This window comes from Tachysurus vachellii, chromosome 6, assembly GCF_030014155.1.
Source record: "Tachysurus vachellii isolate PV-2020 chromosome 6, HZAU_Pvac_v1, whole genome shotgun sequence".
Lineage (NCBI taxonomy): Eukaryota > Metazoa > Chordata > Actinopteri > Siluriformes > Bagridae > Tachysurus > Tachysurus vachellii.
Genome location: NC_083465.1, coordinates 10,658,037 through 10,681,469, shown reverse-complemented (window position 1 = coordinate 10,681,469; position 23,433 = coordinate 10,658,037).

Sequence of the window (23,433 nt, the reverse complement as noted above, 5' to 3'; positions counted from 1 at the left end):
TGTTTTTGTCAGAGATTTATGCTAACATCCTAACTCTGCACAAACTGCCTTTTAAGCTCCCGCAGATTAATGCCAGGGCGTTAATCTGCCTTAAATTTGGACCATTTTGAGAGCAAAGGATGAAAAGAAGCAGCCCTGTGAATCTCTTGTCGTGGTTTTTGCCAGTTCATGTGTACAAAGTGGGTCACTTTAAAATTAAGCGAAGCACAGATGGAAGAATTAATGTAATTAGATCAGAAAAGACACCACACGAGTCAGCTGCAATGAAAATTGCATTGCATTACAACTAAGCAGTCTTTTTATACACATTTTACAGTCTCACTAGCACACTGACTTGTTCCTTCTCCTCGGTGCTCCCTTAAATGCTTTGATCAATGTCCCCATGTACATGAAACTTCCATTAGCACTCAGGTGGAGAGGGAATACTGAGAAATACCTTAATGCTCCTTCATTTCCTCCAGGTTTGGACACAGCTGTATGAATATTGCATATATTTTGCATTGCGTGTAAAGCAATATGATATGAAACTCTATTCTGCTGGATTTTCCGTCCATCCTGAGAATGGATGCGATGTCTCAGGAGCTCCATGGGGTTTTTGAAGGAAGTTTCAGCTGGGCTTCAGTCTTTCTTCTTTACTTAACAACTGTCCTATTACTCCAACATGCCCACCATCATTATCCATTAGGCAGCTGGATACAGTCTGGATGAATTTCAACTGAAATTACTAACCAACATTCTTTCAAAATAACTCCAGGACCCATTTAAAGCTTAGTATTTCTGGATTAATGCACCTAGTCTTCCTCTGAACCCATGTGATCACATGCATGCAATGCAGTGCACATATCAGTAGCCTATCATTAAATCTCAGTCCTTTTGAATAGTATCTCTTTCAGGGTGCTGAAGTGCTGTAATCTCTGTGTGAGCTTCAGGTGATTTAAAGAACCCTTTGTACGTGTCTGAGCAGCCAGGATGGCACTCTGACACTATACCTGTGAAACGCTGATCAGGGAAAACCCCACAGCCATGCACTATGGCTCATCCTGTTTTAGGACAGGAGGGAGACTGTGGATTGGCATGAGAGGATTAACAAACAGGCCCCAACATTCCTGTGTAATTAGCACTGGCAGTGACACACACAAAAACATACTGCTGAATGTCACGTCACAGTATTAACTGAGAACAGGGTGTAATCGCAGCCGCTCCCTGGGCTGTGAGAATGGCACTGTCATCCTTGACAGACGTTTTACATACTTATACTGATAAAATGTTAATCTAAATAAATAATTAAAAAAATTCCTCTACTTGGTGTGAAAAGTCCTTTAATGACAAACCATTAGTAATTATTTTAGTTAAATATTAACACATGAAAATACCAATAAAGCAAAACCAAGATGCAAGATGTTAATCTGCATCCTGACACACCTCAAGTCAATCATGTGTATGTCTGCATAATTAGTTTTGCATAATATGATTGCTTTCTGGCTGTCAGCATGCTGCAATAACTGAAGAGGCTTCTCTATAACGACAGAGAGCAAGAGAGATCATTTCTCCTTTTTTTTTCCAGAAGAAATCTGATTTAGCGAGAGATATTGAAAACACTTGCACACAGGGTCACTCTCAGTGCAAGACTGTCAGACTGCATGAAAAAGACAAAGATGATGATGAAACTATGTCCTTCATTTCACTCTCTAAGGAATAAAGAAAACCCTCAGATACTCAGTGTCATGCAACAGATAGCTCTTTTTTCACTCGCTCAGTAAGTGGGTACGGTTGTTCTCAGCTTTCAAATTTGCTATGAAATTTTGCTATGTAAAGTGCAGCTATAGTTTGGCTCTCAGTGAGAAAAAAACGCTGATTGAATCACGCTGAATTAAATCTATTGTGTATAATATGACCTTTGTGTTATATTTATTTTTATATTCGTGTTATACACATATTTTTGTGTGTGTGTTTTTGTGTGTGTTTGTGTGTGTGTGTGTGTGTGTGTGTGTGTGTGTGTGTGTGTGTGTGTGTGTGTGTGTGTGTGTGTGTGTGTGGACTACCTTAAAAAACAAATGTACTACTTTTTTCTAGCCATTGCTTATTGACACAGATTTGATGAATTCTGGAGGAAACCCTCTCTCTCCCTTTCTCTCTTTCTCTCTCTCTCTTTCTCTCTCTCTCTCTCTCTCGCTCTCTCTCACCTCTCTCAGTTTCAATTTCAATATCAACAAGCTTTTTTGGCATGACCATATATATGTATATTGCCAAAGCATTATAGCAAAGAAAAGAACAACTCTTATTAATAAACACATTATTTAGAACATGGCTGTGTGTGTGTGTGTGTGTGTGTGTGTGTGTGCCTTTCTCTTTCTCTATCTTTTTCTTCTTCTCCACACACACACACACACACACACACACACACACACACACACACACACACACACACACACACACACACACACACACACCTGCAGTTCAGTGGATTGGCCTTAGCATGCCTGCAGGTGGGCTTTGGCCAGCATGACCAGTTAGCACTGCATTTAAATCTCTTAAGAGAGACTAATGAAGTGCTAATTGGTCTAGCAGCTAGCAGCTGACTTACTAAATGGCACTGTGGGCTGATCTGTTGATGTTAGGTAGATAAGCAACAATACAGTCTAGTGCTTGGTCAAAGAGAGGAAGTGAGCTTTTGGCCTTATCAGATGGAACTGCTGTCAGTTGCTCTCATCTTAATTTTTCACACTGCTTATAAAGACACAGGGATGAAGGTACTCTAAAGCTCTAGGTCTAGTCTTAGCCCCTTCCCTGCCATTACTGAAGAATCAGCACACTGTATGGCTTGACAAGGGGGGGCTTTCTGTGACAATTCAAAAGCACTTTAAAAAAAGACTTACAAAAGCATCCAGGTGTGTAAAATGCTTAATGCATGTGATTTGAAGGCTCAAGTAGGAGTCCTTGGGGTTTGCACATATTGGAGACACTCCATTAATGTAAAGGTCAGATCTCTCAGTCTTACCATGCTCTTGCTTACGGCAGAGTGTGTCAACGTGAAGGTGTCAATAAAATTCAGCCACTGTCTCACAGAGAGATGGTAGAAGAGCACTGAGAAAACAGGCTGAAATAAGCCTTAGTATTGTGGATCAATAAATGCATTATCTGTTTTTTTTCCCCTAAAACATCTCATACATTCACAAAGGCATTTATTTTTAAATGGTTTGTACATTGACTTGTACAATGTTACATTTTTTTTCATAAAAGACCTTATAATAATAACTGTTTGCTCTCTGTTTCAGGTGACTGCTCATTGAGGTACATAAATCATTTATAAAAATGACATTGATGAATAGTTTTACTTACCTATCCCTAACCAGCTTACTGCCCGATATTAAACATCACTTTTTATTCTTTTTTTCTCCTCTGAAAATAAGTCATCCACATTTAATGAAAGAGAGTAGATTAAGCAGTTGAAACTGAGTAAGCTGTGTGTGCCTGTATGCCTGAGCGAGTGCCTCTCCCTGCATTAGCATTGTGGTTAGAGTCGGTCACAAATCTGCCGGTGAAATCTACCCCTGCCAGGACTAATTAGCATGAACAACTTCATACAGAGCTTGTGGCAGGGGCTGTGATAAGAGGGGCCCAGACTAGGCCCCAGCCCCCATGCCAACATGCTCAAAGCTCACATCTTATCTCCATCTCCACAGAACAACTAGCTTCTGCCCAATTCCATTCTAATCCTCAACATAAACAGCACTGATATTTCACCAGCACGGCCAAAAGAAAAGGTGAGGACGAGGCGAGAGAAAGAGAAGGCAGAAAGCAAGGGGAGATAAGATCACTCATTTACAAAAAAGCCGGCACTATAAAAGGTAGTAATTCCCTAGCAAACATTATTGCCTCTCAGTGTCTCAGCTGCATGTCTGTTTTCTTACATTAGTCTCCATACACATGCTATATATTCTTAAGTGTACAATATTCTGATAGAAATACGGAATCTCAGCGGCTCTGTAGGAATTTAATATTTAATCAGCAGATTCAAGCCACATTTCTTCTTATCTTATAACTTTGTTTCATCTCCAGATCTCAGAATATGGCACTCACATGTCAGTGTTGAACACGCAGTGTGTACAGCTGATCTGTAGGGCTGGCTTTCATCTTTAAACATATTTTCATTAATATACAATATTTCCCTATATAATACAGACACATTTTTTATTTTTATTTTCTAGAACATTTTGATGGCTGATGGATTTTTAACGCTAACTGTTGGTGTAACAGAGAATAAACCGTTCTTATCATAAATGTTAACATAAAGTGGGAATCAATGGAATGGTGGAAAGATTCTTTCTCTTGTGGCAACAACAACAGCAAATGACTAAAGAATCATGGAACAAAATTGAATAAAACGCTCCTCCTCTAGCTCCTTCATTTTTGGTCGTGTATACCATTGACTCACAAATGCTGAATACACTAGGCACAAATTTGCTATGAATGTAAGGCCGAATCAGAGTGTCAGATCACTGGGGCTTGGATTACTGTCATGAGATTATTTTGAACAATCAATTCTGAAACAGGATTACAAATAGAAGAATCGTGTTTGATTGTCTTAAAATAATCACCAGAGTGAATGAAGCCTACATGGCACTGAAAAATATACAGGACATGTTCAAAAATCGGTATGATAAAATCGTAACATGTTAGCATTTGTTTTCTTAGTAATAAATTGCAGTTTGTTTGTCTGTTTCATAGGTGATATTTTTTCAAGCCGTTTATGCATTCAAAATGTATCTTAATTCATCACTCATGCATCTACCTTCAGTAATCAATTTATCCTGGTTAGGCTTTCAGTAGCTCCAGTGTCTATTCAAGTAATAATGTGGCAAAGCAAGAGAACTCACCCTGGATATGACACCAGTTCATCACAAAGTGCCTTGCACACACACATTCATACACTCCTGGACATCAGTGGGCAATTTAGCTTAGCAATTCCGCATAGCTGCATAATTTTAGACAGTGGGAAGAAACTATAGCGCATGAAGGAATCCCATGAAAACACTATAGTAGGCTCAGGATTGTGCCTAGAATTCTGTAGCTTTGAGGCACCTTAAAATGTAAGTTGTTGAAGTGATATTGATCTACTGAACCGAGTGAACTAAGTGCAATGTTCCCTAAAAGTCCATAAAAGGATTCAACCAGGCTTTTTGGTTTCCTCTCACCTTCCAAAAACATGCCAGTAGCTGGACTGGCTTTGCTAAATTTCCCCGTATTGTGAATGTGTGTATTGTGAATGTGTGTATTGTGCTTGCTATCAAGAGTGTATTCACTTGACTATATACAGTTGTAGAAGGGAAATTATTTATAATCACACTATCTGGTTTCACACAGATATGGAGGGGTTCCCTATTGAGTTTGGTTCCTCTGAAGGTTTCTTCCTCATAGTATCTGAGAGAGTTTTCCTTACCCCACTTGCATTTGGCTAGCTCATTAGAATGAATAAACTAATTCATCCAGTGTTACCTATCTAAACAGTAAACACTACAACAAAAAACAAAAAAATTAGAAATCTGTGATATTATTTAGCATTAACTGCTGACTATGTTAAATATCACCTTTGTTTAAATACACTATGGATTTGCAATCATAAACATGTCAGACTCAGTATAATTCAGTCAAAGATAACTTTTCAATTATTTTGTGTAGGTAGTGTATTTGCCACTGTTTGGGTAGTCAGATCTATTTTACTCTAATATATATAGCCTGAATTATTGAAGCATGGTTTGGTCTCAGTGTAGACAGGTGAATTTCTCTTGGCTGTCTGATGGCTGGAGGCATGCTTGTGAGTGTATGTTTGAGTATGCAAGTATGTATGTGTGTGTGTGAGGCAGTACAGGAAAGGGTTATGAGCGAGGGTGTGTATGTGCGAGGAGGAGTAGGAGTCAAGGACAGCTAGATTATCCAGTGACCTGAGTCTGTGAAAGCGAGACGAGCTCCTCACCTGTCCTCCTGGATCACATCAGAGAGGGGACGGTTCAATCTAACACACCCCTGCCACTCCTGTCTCTCTTTTGTTCTTCTTATATGAGAAGAAAGGTAGCTCACCCATCCTTCAGTAAGAGAGGATGGTGCAATGATCTCACAATTGTGAGTAAAAGAACAGGATCAAGTGAAAACACAATGATTAAGGCACATTCACATTTTCTCTTCCTCATCTTTTAACTCAACGGCACACACACAAACAAAAAGCGCATGTAGGTGTATCACCCTCCCTCACACATACAAGGGTAGAAGCATTGATCATATAATTTACTCTTCTCTATTAGCCGACCATGATATTGATCAAATAATTCCTTCAGCAAAATTTGGACCCAGCTAAATTGCTAAAATGGCTGTGTTGCATTTAAGCATGTGTGGCAATAGTGCACGCATTGATCACCAACCATTCTCTCTCTCTGCATGTAAACAACTCCCTTTGAGAAGGGTCTGAACCCACAGGGAGCATGGCATGTTTGTGTGTTCATCAAACTCTAAAATTAAGCAATTCAAGTGGCCTCCTCATCCCTACTACTCAGAATAGAAACAAATTGCAGGCACTCACTTCTGCGGTAATTTCCCAACGATTCAAAGATTACGGCAGCTGAAAGGCAATTTGACCCCATTTTCCTATGGCTCCTCCGCCTGATTTCCTGTGAGTCCTGAGGCTTAGGGAAAGAACACCTCTTCTTTATCTCTGACTACAGGACAGGTAATAAGATGGATGTTGACATTGGTACATGTGATTGCATACACACACCTAGCTACCTAACTACACACAAACAAACTCACACACACACACATGCACACACACACATTTCTTTCACACATTCAAGCTGTTTTTATATACAAGATAGCCTGACCAAGTCAATGGCCATTGGTTATGCTGACAAATGGCCCCTAGTGTTGGTTGAAGAGTACAGAATCCAGATCCAGATGTCACATTTGATTGTCATGGGTCAGTGAAGACAGGAAATGCGACGGACTCTTTATGTCACCTAAGCCCAACTTACGTCCATTTGTAGCCAACAGTAACTGACTTTTCCTTAAAAAAAATGAGTAAAAAAGCAGCAAGGTTTCCTTTTGGTTACTATAGTTATGGTCATGGATAGGTTCATCAATCATTGTGTCAGTAGAATAGTAGGGTAGGGTAAAATAAATGTATGCTTTAAAAGTGGTTCACAAGTCAGGGAGAACAGGTCAGCAGGTTATTTTAATCTAAAGAGCTATGCTTACAAATATCTATTTTTTAGATGGCCAGCAAATATATGAAGTTAAAAGATTTTTTTAGTACATGAATTTTAGTACTAGAACCGTTAGGCTTGACAGAAGAAAAAACTGTATCAGTAGTTTCTCCATCACACACACACACACACACACACACACACACACACACACACACACACACACACACACACACACACACACACACACACACACACACACACACACACACACAGAATGTTCAGATCAAATCAAGTTTCTGGAAAGCATGCTCAGGACTGCAGCTGGTGGCCCAAAAGGAGGGATGCAATGAAGTGACACATCCTGTCACTACTGTGGCCTCGCTCGACTCGCCACTGAAACCCACGTCAGCCAGATTTGCTGATGAGGCAGTTTCCCTCTTTTTCTCTGTCACTCTCTCGTCCTCTTTTTTACGCTGGTTTGCGGTCCTGTGTGAGGGCTTTAAAAAAGAGGTAGGAGGAGAGTGCATAAGTCAAGCAGGATAAGGACAAATCAAACGAGGGGAGGGGGTTTAGTGAGAATAGAAAAGAGAGGGAGAGAGAGACAGAGACAGAGAGATAGAGAGTGCTTGCGCGGTTGAATTCAAAGTGAGAGTGACATTGTATCAACTCACTATCACATCTCCTCCACACTGGTGTCCATCAGCTGTCCAGCCTTCTAACGTCCTTGACACACAAACAGGATCTTCACCACACATAGCCACACACACATGCGACACTTACACACATAATGGGTGAAGCTTAGCAATGTTGTTTGCCCTGCAAACAAAGAAAATAAAAAATCGGTTGCAATATTCAGTCAGTCAGACAATGCATATATTAAGTTCATACACAGAACAGACTACTGAAAAGCCTACATTTGCATACACCTAAGTAGTAACTGTGTCATATAGTCATTCATACATGATACATGCTGTGTGAGTAAATATTAGACTCTACATTTTTTATCTTTCTTGACTTTAGAATTGATGCACTTTGAAAAGCAAAGATACATAAGGATTTCATTGAATTTTTAATAATAATTATTCTGATGCTTGGGAAATTTAATTTAATCAATGTTGAAGGCATTGGCACAATTTCTGACACACAGTTCTGTATCTCTGCAAGATTTTTATGGCAAAATACACATAAGACAAAAGTATCAGCTGGACTGGGGTATGATGTGATTAATAATTTCATTAATGCAATGTCACTAAAATATTTCTGCACTTTCTGTGGCTATTTTTTATATCTGTTGGTAACTTAAAAAGAGTAATTGGATATTACTACACAATTACTGCATATTTCTTCTTATTTTCATATGATGAGGAAATCAGATTTTTTTTACATTTCACATTAACTTATGTTGAACTGAACTGGAGATTACATTTACATTTAAATTTCTGGCATTTAGCAGATGACCTTATCTAGAGTGACTTACATTTTATTTCAATTTATACAAAAGAGCAATTAAGGGCCTTGCTAAGGGGCCCAGCAGTGGCAGCTTGGTGGACATGGGATTCAAAATCAAGACCTTCCAATCAGTAGTCCAACACCTTAACCACTGAGCTACCACATCCCTCAGCCATTTTATGGGTCTTTTTATGTAAACTATTACATCATCATTACTTGTCAACTGTCAATGGAAGCAAGTGTAAATCTGAGCAACTTTGACAAGGACCAGATTGTGATTTCTAGATGACTGGGTCAGAGCATCTCCAAAACAGCAGGCCTTTTGGGGTCGTTCCTGGTAAGCAGTGGGTTAGTACCAAGAATGATCTGAACCACCTTTTCTTTTACATCGTGTGGACGGCCAACTGCGTGTTCCATTTACTTGTATTAGGTGGATCTTACTTCGACATGTACCACCTATCCACACATTGTTGTAGACCATGTACATACCTTCATTTCAATGTTATTTCATATTGGTAGTCACCCCTATCGGCAGGATAATGCTCCCTGCCCCTCTGAAAAATTGCAGGAACGGTTTGAGGAACATGACAAAACATTGAAGGCTTTGAATCTGATGTTTTACAAGCAGATAATAGCTATTCATCCATCTTCAGTAACTGCTTTATCTTAGTCACAGTCACGATGGATCCTGTAGGTACATGGCCGGTAATTCACTTCTGACAGAACTCTAGTGCACTGCTTGGTAACATGCACACACACATTGGTTCTTTCTTTTGAACCCCACACAAGAAAATGCCAAACCTTTTTGACGTTCTCCATCCATTGACAATTGGCAGTGGTGGTTCATGACAGGACAGTGCTTTTACCCATCATGACTATAAAAAGCTGCAAAAATATTGCTAGTAGAACATAACCAGCTTGGGTTAGTGGGTTAGAGGCTAGTGTTCATATTATATTTCATCAGATATTATTTTATATTTTATTTGTTATGTAAGTTCATATTATATATCATTAAACTATCTCATTATTATATCTCAGTAAACTAGTACAGGTTAATTATTTGTTATAATTTGGCAGTCAGGTTTATTAACAGTAATCTGTACAAATAAAATGTTTTCAACAGAATGGTTTACTTATGAAAATGAAATTAATCAAATGTACAATGGTTTTGTTCACTTAAATAAGTTTTTGCTGTTACCTCAACCAAGTTTCATGCATTTTACAACAGAGCTTATGTTTAAAGTGCTTTATGTTTTATGTAAGTTTAATGGCTCATAACCATTTATATCCAAAAGAATTCTAGCAAGCATACATTCATAGTTTATTGGTGTTTTTGCCCCATTCTGCTGAGCAGCAGTTTATTTTTAGAATTTTTTTATTCATATCACTGAAAACTGAAACTGTCGGTAGCTATTATAAATCATTTATCAGGGCAGCTATTATAACTACTCCATGTTGTAAATGATTGTTTGTTATCTAGCATTTCTTCAACTATTTGCTATTAGCTAGTATGTTTTTGTATGAGCTGTTGGTGTGACAGATTTCTTAATCCCTTTGCTTTTGTGTTTTACTGAGGTGAAGTTGATCTAGTAGGACCTCGGGCCAACCCTTAGGCCCTGCTTGAGCAGCCAGAGCGTTAAAGGTAATCTTATTGACTGATTTCATGGCTGAACATTAGTGTCTGTGTAAAATGGATAGAGATGAAACCCAATCCTCTGGCTTTGTCGGGTAAGAGGTGTTGAAAATAACATACACAATTCCCATGCCCAGGCATGTGCTCTTGACTGCTGGTATCTCATGCACACGGAAACACACAGACATGAACACGTCACACACACAAGCACAAGCACACACACATACAGACACACACCCACATACACACATATATAAATATATATGCACATAACATTATAGACAAAAGCTGGCATTTTCACACAGAGACAGTCAGTAATCCTGCCCAAACAAAACCTTAAATTTGTTTGTAATGCAATTTGACAGTTAATTCAGGAAGCGGTGTGGTTAATAATAAATTCCAGATAATTTTCAAGTTACCTGTGTGTGTGTGTGTGTCTGAGTGTGTGTGTGTGTGTGTGTGTATGTATATGTGCAGTGCAGTGCAGTGCAGTGCAGTGCATTGTAACGTAAACACCTTACATTCCATTAAGATTAAGCACAAAGCATTCTTTACTATCACCTGAAAAATGTTTTGGTGCTTAGCAATCATTATTCTTGACATACAGATCATATTCTCTACTGTCACTGCATCTATCATCATGCATATGTACTAACTCTCATAAATAGCATCAAACTTTCAGCCCTGTTTTTTTTCCAGTCCATCCTCTTTCTAATTTTAATCATCTTTCTTTGTCCTTATTACCTAGCCTTTGACATCTTAATCTGTCAAATAGTCAAAGTTGTTCACCATTTTTCCATGGTTATTCCACATTGCTGGTTACTTCCCTCACTGCCATCAGTCAGATACATTGGACATGTGGGGAATCTGTAAAAACTCACAAGTTAATGAAATTATTTAACTTCCTGCAGGGAAGAACCATTTCTGCCAACAGCTGGAATCTCACAGCACTTCGACTATGTGCCAAAAGGCAATAAATATCATTTATTTGCATTATGTGTTCGGATAAGCGGTAGAAAATGAGTGAGTGCATTATGTGTGTCTTTAATACAAGGCTTAGAATCCTAGACATGGTTAACATTCCATCATACGACCTCCTTATTTTTTTCATTGCACCTCACCTCACTATACTCAAAATTAATTCCTTCATCTCTCAATGTTCCCCATGAGAAATTAATTACATTCTTCTTGAAGTAAAATTAATATCTTCCAGTTGATTGTTGCACATCCTCTCATTTCAAGGCAGGCGCTCATGGTGGCTCTGAAGTGCACTAACAGTTGATGGCACTATTAGCATGAATTGTTTCTACTAAACCTTATCTTTTTTTACTTCATTCACCGTGTTTTTTATGCCCGATTGTCTTCAGGTGTAGTGCTGAATTAATTTGATTCATTAAAAAATATATATCATCTTATAGAGCCACAAAGAGGAGATCGCATAATCATAATAAGTTATGATTAATACAGTAAATCATGTAGATAAGTGTGACTTGGGTGAGCAATTCATTAATTATGGGCCTTGTCTCTGATAAAACAGGGAGAAGACAGCAGTTTATTTTTAAGGAATGATATCATAACTGGGACAGCTTTTTAGACACAGTGCTGTGTGTAGCCTGCAGTAGCCTGGTGTCAGAGTTTTTTTTTTATATTGATGGGTAAAAAACACTTCTCAGGGTTTTTTTTTTACACAGAAAAGCACTTTCAGACAGGGTGTCTGAGGAAATGTGTGGACATGGCCAGCAGAGTGGGGTTTTCACATATACTAATAGCTAGCCTGCTCCCTCTGGTATTGTATTCATGTGTGTGTGTTACAGGCATGAAGTCACAGATATTGACCTTCCCCAAATGCTGTCCTGGACTGTGCATGTGTCTATATATGTTCATGCTACATTGTGTCAACCACCTTGCTATTGTGTGGTTGTGTGCCTCTGACAACCTTGATACCATCTGAATATAACCTTTGCTGTTTCAACCTCTAACAATTTTTTCTGTCTTTTGGTCTGTCGGTGCTTCTCTCTGAGACTCTCTGAAGACAAAGATGCTCTAAAGTCAATGATGAGCAGACAGGAAGTACAGCTTGGTGTTAGTCTTTAAGAGGGCTTTTTTAGAGTAGCAAACACCATGCAGTAATAAAAAATGATTATACAGATGTATATCCTCTGTGAACTATCATGCAAGTCCACCATGTGCACTGTGGTGTACTGTGTACCTACTATTTAATACATACTGTATTGTTGCCTACATAACTAACATGCTTTTACACTCATTCTTATGTTTTGAATCTTTTGCTTACTCGTTCCACCGTTAATGCCAGTGTGTCCTGCACCCTGCAGCCTCACACCAGATTCTTTGCCCTTTCTACCTGATTCCTTGCAGTTTTGTAGTATAAAGCAGCTGTGGGGTTTTTATCAGAGGAAAAGACAAGCAGGTTAGAAATGCATAAAGATATTGACTTGGACACAGGTTTCTCTGTGGAGAACACAATGTACTCCTAAGCCACGTTCTTGCACATGCAAGTACAAAAGAGTCTGCCAAAAGGCTGTCTGCTACTGAAGCACTTATTTCTTATATAAATCAAATGCCAATGCCAAATCAAAAGTTGGTGCTGGTGGAAAGACAACTCAAAACACTACTGTATAAGAGTAAATTAGTATAGGGACATATACACAAAGGTAACATATGACATGGCAAGACTGTACTGGGACAAATATTCAGACCTGGAGTTTTATCCCCACCCAGGCCAGAATATACACCCACAAAAAATTTTGATCCTGCTGACCCCCTGCCGTGTACTTATGCCCACTCCTACAAATATTGTATTATATGATTACAAGGCTACAGTACAATACAGAAAAACATGCCACACATGAAGAGCTTCAGTTAATGCAATTATATAAAAGAGAGTTGGGAGTAACTTTCATTTTGTCTTTGTTGTTGGTGGCATATTGGATGGTTCACATTTACATGGCACTTTTTTATAATGGGCATCTGAATCCAAAGATATAAATATGTCCTCATTGAGCAAGCCAGAGGTAATGGTGGCAAATAAATCTCCCTGTGATGACACGAGGAAGAAACCTTGAGCGGGAACTCAAAAAGTTTGACACTGGATAGTGAAATTTTAAATAATTAGTCATCAACAGATTATATTATATGTCACAAATCCAGAGAGTTGGATCGAAATGCAGATACTGTGTGAAAACAACACATTTGAAACCGTAAAAACAAGCACCATAAGCCTGAATTATGGAAAGAAGACAAGAGACTTACGACTATAAACAAAAATGTGCAATATTTCCACAAGAAGGGGTTCTGGCTTGAAGTCTGGTTCCGTAGGTCCTTGGCTCGATAAAAAGCAATATCCTTAGTTTAGCAGGCCAGAGACACAACGCTAAGAGGTGGTTTGACATCCACAGCAGAGCACAAGAGAAAAGCAATGACCACCACAAAGCAAAGCCTAAGGCAGTGCCAGGGGTGAGCAAGAGTGATGTGGAGGCAACGGCATCCTTAGTTGGTCAGGGAGGGTCTGATGTGGTTCTAGTTTAGTCGGGAGCCTCCTCCTCAAAATATTTCTTAATTGTGGCACATGGCTTTGAGACAATCTCACTGTGGAACTAACCCAATGTCCCTTGCTCCTGCATCAGGTGCTTTTTCTTCAGTAGTTCCTGTTGGGTGTTGAAAAAAATTTGCTTCATCCAAAACTAATTCAAGCTTCCTGTCACAATTCCAGGGACAGCAAGTGTACCCAAAATAATTTACTGTGTGCAAACAAAACAAACTAAACCATAACACTAAGAACCTTAAACATAACTTATGGCTATTAAGAAAGAGTCAGACAATTAGCAATAATGTGGCACACAATAAATGGCATCTAAAACCTACCTTGTCATTATACTGTATCAAGTCACACTGTGTGCTGAAAGGAAAATGAATATGAGCATCAGGATCATTTTGATTGAGTTTTAAGAATAAGTCTATAATATCAATATAGTCCAATGGGGATGTGACAGCACTTACTACTTTAGGGCTGTTTTTTTATACTCAGCTTTTTTTTTTTTTTTTTAGAGATAATTGTGAATAATATCCATTGATTTTCAGGATGAATTGTAACAAACAATTCTGCTGTATGGGCTAGTCAAGTTAATTAAGCAGCCATTTGCGGTTTTCTGGTTATATAGTTATATTTGTGTTAATTTAATCCTAATCAGAAAACGTTACAGACGTGTTTGTGGATCAAACTGAACTACACTTCAAGCTACTTTCAAAAATAAATTCTCTTATATTGCTTCATTTTACAGCACCCCCTTGGGAGGCCTTTCTTTTTTGTTTTTGTTTTCATTTGCAGAAACCAGACAGAGATGATACAACTGATGACCAATAGCAGTACAAGACTAGTCATGATTTATTAACCAATCACGTTTGAATAGGTATATGGACCGAACATAATTTCTAGGAACCATAGGATTTGCCAATCAGTAGGAATGTAAAAAAGAATGTACAGGCCGAATCAAGCCATCAAATCTTCTCCAAAATCTCCCAGTGACTAATTTGTGCTTATAACAGACAATATCATCAATATCATCATAACAAAATAGCATGGAACGTGTATCACTGATCTACACTTTGTAAGTGAGATACAATGAGAACATTCTAGTTGTTTTGTTCCTAGCACCTGCAACCTGGGGTTTCAATTTTAAAGTTTATGAAACAATTCCAAATGATCTATTATCAATTCTAAATTGTTTATAAATACCCATATGCATGGAAATCCTTTTGGATTATGGCCTGTGTATTAACTGCTGATCAAAGACTCATCCTTGAGCAAGAGTAAAGGATCCTATAAGCAAAATGCCAGTGTGTGTGCAGGTTTTCATTCCAACACAGCAGAAGCCACATCTGAGTCAATTGAAAGTCAAGATCACCTGGTTAAACAAGTGGAATCCAGTGTGGCTCCTGCTTGATTGGAATAAAAACCTGCACTCACACCAGACCTTTATGGATAAGAGTGAACACATTCAATACACTCAGCTTATACAAATGACTTTTACATCACACCTGTGATTGCTCGAGTTATGCAAACTACAACAAACTCCTCTGTGTAAAAAAGGGTAAAAATTGTCACTTTAAAGAGACAATACTATAATAAAAGTGTCATATTTATATATTTTATATTGGTCTCAAAAGGCATCATTTAACATTTTTAGTTTTCAGTAAGAAATATTGTGGTTACATTAAATTTTCAGACAGTGAATAAGCACCAAATTGTACTTCAGATTCTTTTCAAGTCTCATAAATCCTTTTTGTCTTGTTAAAGACAAGACAAAAAAAAACACTATTTGGAATTTAGGAAGAAGTCTGATTGTACAACATTTCTTGTATAACAAGAAACATTTAAAACATTTATAACAAAACATTTAAAACATTTGTGAGGCTTATCAGTGGTTGGTGGTGAATGCTCAGCTCATACAGGAGTGTTCTTCTCTTATTAGGAATCTTTGGCATAAGTGTTAATGAACTAATTACAACTTTGCTCTTTAACGTTTTGCAGGTTATATTCAGAACATGTTACCTTTATAAGTATTGTATTATAATAGTATAGTAGTATAATATAAGTATAATACATGAACATTTATAAGTATTAATAAATACTGTCTTAAATTCTCTCTTAAATACACACCACACTAAGCTCCTCACCAGCAACAAACATCAAGACATTTGATTTGAAATAAGAATCAGACAGCTTTGGAAGCGCTCTCCTACCTGTGTGAACAGTAAATAGAGTTGCTTCTTTGGATTATTTTTGACGTAAGAGGGCTCCATTCAGAAGTCTCCGTGTCTGAATCCATATCTATATAAATTCCTGACCTGCTTGTCTTTTGTTGCCCTTAATTTAGGGCCACAGGTCTGCACTGAGTGTACACTCTTACAACACACCCCAGTGGCTTTGTGCAGCAGCGCTGGAAGCAATCAGACTGAAATGGCAAACAGGACTCGGCATGAGATTGCAGAGTACAGGATAGGCTGCCACTGAACAGTGGAAAATGTGAGGAAGAGGTACAATGCACAGAGCAGCAGAGTAAGGAAGCATGTCAAGGACAGGTTACAGTATAGATTGGAAACACTGCTTTAAAGATTGGCTTACATTAGCATTTTGAGACCTTATGGCATTACTGCACTATGTTAGCTGTATTCATATCTATCTATCTATCTATCTATCTATCTATCTATCTATCTATCTATCTATCTATCTATCTATCTATCTATCTATCTATCTATCTATCTATCTATCTATTAATTAATTTAAAAGCAATGAATAAATTGAATTAAATTAGTTACATTAAGTCATTAGATGAAGTCCATTCTATGTTATTAACTCATTATCAACACATGCTCATAAGAACGGTAGATATGCAGCTGTGCTAACCACAAGTTAGCCTGAAGCGTCAGTGTGGATTTCAAAAAGTGCTGTTGGTTGGCAGGCACAAAAAACAGATTTAAAAATGATGTTAAAACAAATTAATATACTTTCACACCAAAACAACTAATATTAGTGGGTTCGGTTTAAAGGTGCAATTTCAGATAGCTTAAAATTGTAATAGTTAAAACAAAAATCGTTACTTTTACTTTTGGAGCATTTGTATCTAAAGCTGTGCTGCACTTCCTTTATCAGATGCTAAAGGACTTCATAACCAAGCAGAAGCAGATTTCTGCTCCAATATCTTGACTTTTAAAAGCAGTCTACCTGTTTCACGGTCCTGGATTTGCGATTAGAATAATGTGTAATTAGTGGTGGTCTGTGGCCCTGGGGAGCTAGGCAATGTGGGAAAAGGGGAAAGGAGTCAGAGAGATTTCTGATTACCTGACAAGTTAGGGCCAGAAAGGCTACACTTAGCCCATTAAAGATTTTCCAGTGTGACATTTGAGAGCAGCTTCCACATCATGTGCTACCTCACCGTTTCTCTGTTCACTGGGCATCAATTTAGAGAGAGCGAGAGAGAGAGAGAGAGAGAGAGAGAGAGAGAGAGAGAGAGAGAGAGAGAGAGAGAAAGTAGGGCGGGGAGGGAGAGGCCACCAGACAGACACACTGGCACAAATGGATTTCATTCATTGAGGTGAACTGTACTTGGCTGATAAATACACTTCCTTGAATGTCAGCAAATGTCACTTTTGAAGACATTTACTGTTGCTTTAATAGCTTCCCCAAGCTTACAAAGAATGAAAAAATGAAAATAGAAAAAACAGCAATGAGAGAGAGACAGAGAGAGAGAGAGAGAGAGTGTGTGTATGTGTGTGTGTGTGTGTGTGTGTGTGTGTGTGTGTGTGTGTGTGTGTGTGTGTGTGTGTGTGTGTGTGTGTTTCTAAGAAGAAGGAAGAGAGAGAAATGGGTTGGGACGTTGTCCCTTCCACATGATTAAGCAATGAGACATATGAGAAGTCTCTCACCAGCACACCAGAAAGTAGTTAAACTAGCTGGATGGTGCATGCTACACTAAAAAAATCAACTGGGGCAGAGTCAAGTACAAACATATACATTAGTAATAATGTATACAAATAGTGAGCATTTAAACTTGTGAAATCACCATTCAATAATGTATGCAAAATATGCAAAGGTTATTTTCAATAATTGTGTAACAATACAAAAACTTAAATGATTTATAATGGTGTTTAAATAAGATGAAGTGAATATGTAGCAGTGTTCCACTGTTCAAACTGAGAGTTTGTTTGATTTTCACTTCTGTGTAAGTGCAGCCTTGTGTTTAGAGTCATAGACAGGGCAAACAATGCATATAAATTATTATTGCATAAAGGATGATAATCTTAATATTTTTAAGCAATGTTGCTGTGTGGAACATTTTACAGATTATTATTAAGTCTGTTGTCATAAATTCACCAAATTTAGTAATGCAATTGTGGTGTAATTTACAGCATGGCTAGCATTACATAATAGTTTTGTTTTGAGTTCAAACATTTCATATATTTATTGTTTATATTGCCATGTGCTGTGTATTTTGGTCCTATCACTGGTTATGTCTTGTCACTTGTTAACTAATGTGTGCATCTGGTCTGAGTTCATACCTTGATCAGCTTATTTTGTTGTGTAGTCTGCTAGTGTAAACTTATTTGTTGCAATGTCCATTTTCGACCCTTAGTTTCCCACATTCCCTGTTTGTTATACAGTACTTCCACTTCAATCCCTGCTATGTTTCATGACTGTATTTCCTGGATTTCCCTAATAAATCTAGAGCTCTTAATATATTTTATGCACTTGCATGTTGCCTCTTCTAACACGTCAACAAAATAAAATCTATTTCAAGGTAGATAGTTTAAATAATTGTATTTGATGAATATGTTTTCTTCTTTTTTAAGGTAATAAAAATAACAACAACCCTTTATTTTCATGCAATGCATGTAATGCAAGCAATTTTACATCATTTATCTAGCAGCAAACTTCATATATTTAGTCGACTGGCTCTATTCTGGACTTGCATTAATCATTTCATTGTATATTTAGAACAAAAATATTTAACCTTTTAAGTGTAGTATTGTGCTTAAGAAAATTCCACATATTACCACACATACCTTTTTACAGTGTTGGGAGTAAGGAAAATGTGCTTCACTCGAACATAAAGTGAGGAGTCCAGTACATGTTCTTGAGGCAACTGACGCAACCATGTCCCAAAATAGCGGCACTGGTACCTGTATTAAACTACACCTTAATAAATAAAGGATCTTGGTGCTGTGTTGTGTGTGGTTGAAACATATGCATCATGCAGCAGAGATGCCAGTGCTTATAGAAGGCTTCATTGATTTGTTCAGTATTAAAAAAACAAAGAAACAAAAAAAAAAACCACACAACAGAAGGGCTTTTCCTGAGACCACAGTGACAAACATAACCATAAACACAGATAAACTGGAGCACTGGCATTTAAAATTTAATGTCATTTTTAAGATATTCACATTATTATCTTATGTACATTAACAATATCTTTTAATGTGTGACATTGTGATGCAGTTTTGTGCCACTCAGCTTCCAGTTTCCCAGAGTGATTCTGAATCTGGTTCTCAGGTTCTCCTATATTCTAAAAACATGCTAGTGTGTAAAAAGGTTTTGCTAAATTGTCCCTAGGTGTGAATGGACTGGTGTCCCATTCATGTCCAGTGTTCCCAGGATAAGCTCCACTTCTGAAATCCATGACTCTGGACAGGAGAAAGTGATTCCTGAAGATAAATGAATGAATTGCTTTTGAATTGAATTGATGAATAAATGATTTGTCTAGAGTCAGAAATTTGTCTACAATCTGATGTTTCAAAAATAATTACTGGAAAATGATTAACATTTTCAGTTCACCTTCATGTATGCATATACAGTATATGAGTATTTTAATGGTGTATATTTCTACTTTCTACTTCTCATTTACTAATATTATGCTTTAATTGCATTCTGATACTAGAGTACAAATATATAAAAAACAAAATTTCAACATTCATAAGCAACACAAATATCAGCGAAAGTAAAGGCAGTAGTTTCAGCTTGTTCTAAGAAAATCATGTATTTTATTTTATTTTATTACTATTTTTTCTGTGGTTGTAACTTTTTACTAGCATAGATGATAACATATGGCTGTCATTCAGATTACAATGGCAAGGTTAAAACCAATGTTATGCTTTTAAAAAAAATCCTTGAATAAAATGATGCTAACGTATAGTTGTGCATTCAAGTCAAATCTTATACTTTAAAAAAAAAAAAGACAAACAATAGCAAATGGAAACTGCAAGCTCTACTTAAATGCTTTTGACCTGTGTATGGTTCTTTATGATGGTTTAATGCAAGCGGTTGTAGCCTGGGCAACCCCACTTCAGTCACGTCCATAAAGACAGCCTACGTGCTTCTGATAATCCCCATTTCCAGTAGTTGCTACGGTTACAAATTGCTATTGGTTCTTATAACTGGTTCCTCTATAACATCCCACTAATCCTTTTTTACAGAATTCCTTTTTTCATTCAGAAATCATGTTGAAGATATTGGATTATGGGCCAGTACATTTTGCTTCTACCTTCTGTTTGTTGTGAATTATACAGATCACATTCCAGCCCCTTACAGGGCAAGGCATTATCAGCTAAATTTACCATGGGAGACAGGAACAAATGCAGACAGTATTTGTTAACAGTGCCACAGAAGGCAAAATGATCAGTTTGTCTTGACATCCCAAAAACAAAAGGTTTGAGTCGAATATAGTCAAACTTATTCTCTTAGACAGTATTTCTTTTTTCAGTATGTAGACTTACCTCTGTGATCATATATGAAGAGGTTGTGCAGTGCAGGAACAAGGTCAGAGATGGGATATGTGGAAATTTACTGCAGAACTATAGCCAAACAAATCAGAGAAGCAGTAAAGAACAATGACATTTGGTTCATCTATTCTTCTCTTTGTCCGTCTGCCGGGGTCAATGATACAATGCAAAGATATCACCTCTTGTTTTGACCAGTGTGTACATTCACACGTGTGTTTGAGAAAGCATTTATTAGAAAGAGCACGACTTTGGATTGATTTTGTGAAAAAGATTTGTCTGTTTGTTTGACTGACACCATACTGAAGAAAAAAAATTATTATGGCTATAAAAAACAGCTTTGTACCATTTAATGACCATACACCACTTTGAATGCTTTACACACACTAAAACCTGAAGTCAGGAAAAGGATAAAATAAAGAGATAAATGATAATTACCCTAAAATTGGTTGCAACTGCAAATTGGGTTCAACTCGATCCACCAAGTTTGATATTACTATGATGTATCAAGATCATGCCTGGTAGTTAGTAGAGAGAGAGAGAGAAAGCGACAGAGAGAGAGAGAGAGAGAGAGAGAGAGAGAGAGAGAGAGAGAGAGAGAGAGAGAGAGAGAGAGAGAGAGAGAGAGAGAGAGAGAGAGAGAGAGAGAGAGAGAGAGAGAGAGAGAGAGAGAGAGAGGAGAGAGAGAGAGAGAGAGAGAGAGAGAGAGAGAGAGAGAGAGAGAGAGAGAGAGAGAGAGAGAGAGAGAGAGAGAGAGAGAGAGAGAGAAGGAGGTCATAAAAACAAGTAATGAGGCTAATGAAGGTAATATCAAGACAGCTGGATCAGAACACACAGAAATAAATAATTCCATGGCATGTAGCCTTGAGTTGTGTTTGAAAAGTATAACTCTCTCTCTCTTCTCTCTCTCTCTCTCTCTCTCTCTCTCTCTCACATCTGATTAGTGACAAGCTGACAAAAAGAATTATTGTTCCAGCTTTCATTCCAAAAGCCAAAGACATTAATAACTCACTGTCAGGTAGACAACAGATTTTTATTGATAGTTAAACACGCAACAGCTGATCATATCATATATTATACATATCAGTTTGTAAAACATTACATTTTTGGCATGTATTTTACAGGTGATCAGAACTGTCAGAAATGACAATCATATTGTCAGTGAAAATCTACTTATAGGGTTATGTGCTTTAAGTTGAGTCAGTTTTGAAGTGCTCTGGTTTAGGAGGCTAAAAATAGACAAAGACAAAGGACTTGACTGGGGTTCGAGGACAGGCCTTGTGCAGTTTTACAAAGAAAGTCAAGAGAAAAACTTGCAGTCTATGACGTCATGGTGTTATTGTGCATTCCTGTTTGGGCCAATGACATAAACCTATGAAAACAAACACAAGTGCACAGTGGCTAGGGCACATCCTCTTTTAGGAAGGAAGAGGACTTAACACCGAGAGCAAGCAACAGTATCAACAGTCTCTTTAACCTCGCCGTGAACCATGAACCTAGGACGAGCTCCCAATAACTTCCCCTTACCTCTGTGTGACTTATTAGCAGACAAATGCAACCAAGCCATCAAGCACAAGCTAGGTCCCAAACCATACACTGAAAAACCTGAAGCTGCCACCCATCCGGTTTCACCCTGACCATTCTGTTGTTTGACCAGTTGTTTCACTGGTGTCCCAAAAAAAAATAAAAATAAAAATAATAATAATAAATACATTTCAGCATGTTTATAGGTTTTTCTCCCACTGACAAGTGTGTGACCCAGCTTTAATTACAGAATTACAGGGGCGTAGCCAATCCCAAATTTACCTATGATTGCATATTTGTAAGAATTTATACAAAGGTGTGTGAAGTTAACAACAATTTCAGCAAAGGGGGAGGGTTTAACGGTGTTTGCATTGTTTTCTGGCTGCTTAGATCGGGTGAAACATTAACGGGTGTGTGTGTGTGTGTGTGTGTGTGTGTGTGTGAGAGAGAGAGAGAGAGAGAGAGAGAGAGAGAGAGAGAGAGAGCGAGATCAGTCCAGTATTCAATTTAATTACCCTGGGTTATATTTTTTTGTAATACAGTGTAATTAAATTATATGAAAAAAAAACAAGCAATGTTGAGCCATGTTCATTTATTTACCCAGTACATAGAAGAAAACTGAGTAAAGTAGTAAATTAACTAATATTAAAAGCCTTCTGTAAACTAGTTACCAAAAGTAAAGTCTTTTACTTACTTTCCTTCTCAAATTCCATGATAAGTGTAAAAGAAAGAAAGAAAGAAAGAAAGAAAGAAAGAAAGAAAGAAAGAAAGAAAGAAAGAAAGAAAGAAAGAAAGAAAGAAAGACATAAGATACCTGTAATTTATATTGTGAGCACTTAACGATAAGTTAAATTCCAACAAAATCACATACACTGAGCTTTGGGGCCAGTTTCAGTTGTTCTCACGTTCAGTGGTCAAAGTGATGCTCTATATGTTAACGACTAATAGCCAGAGATGCTTTTGGGGAAACTAAATCTGAACAGACAGTCTAAAGTTACAAGGGTACGATTAATTTCAATTCAGACCAAATGTATTTTGTTTATATAGCGCCTTTAACAATCGAGCATATCACAATAAGTAGCTTAAAAGAAATCTGTATATACCTTTAGATTTAGGTCCCTAATGAAAAAACAGAGACTCGTATGGCCAAACCTACCTATAGAGCTGTCTACATAATATAAATTTTAGCTTTTCTGCATTTTTTTTATTTTATTGGTACATGTCGAAATACTGTACTTGAAATAACTTTTTTACTAGTTTAAAACACTGCAAAATAAGCACGTCGTAATCCAATATCTTGAATTTAAAATAAGATGACGTGCTGCCATGAATACCAGAGAT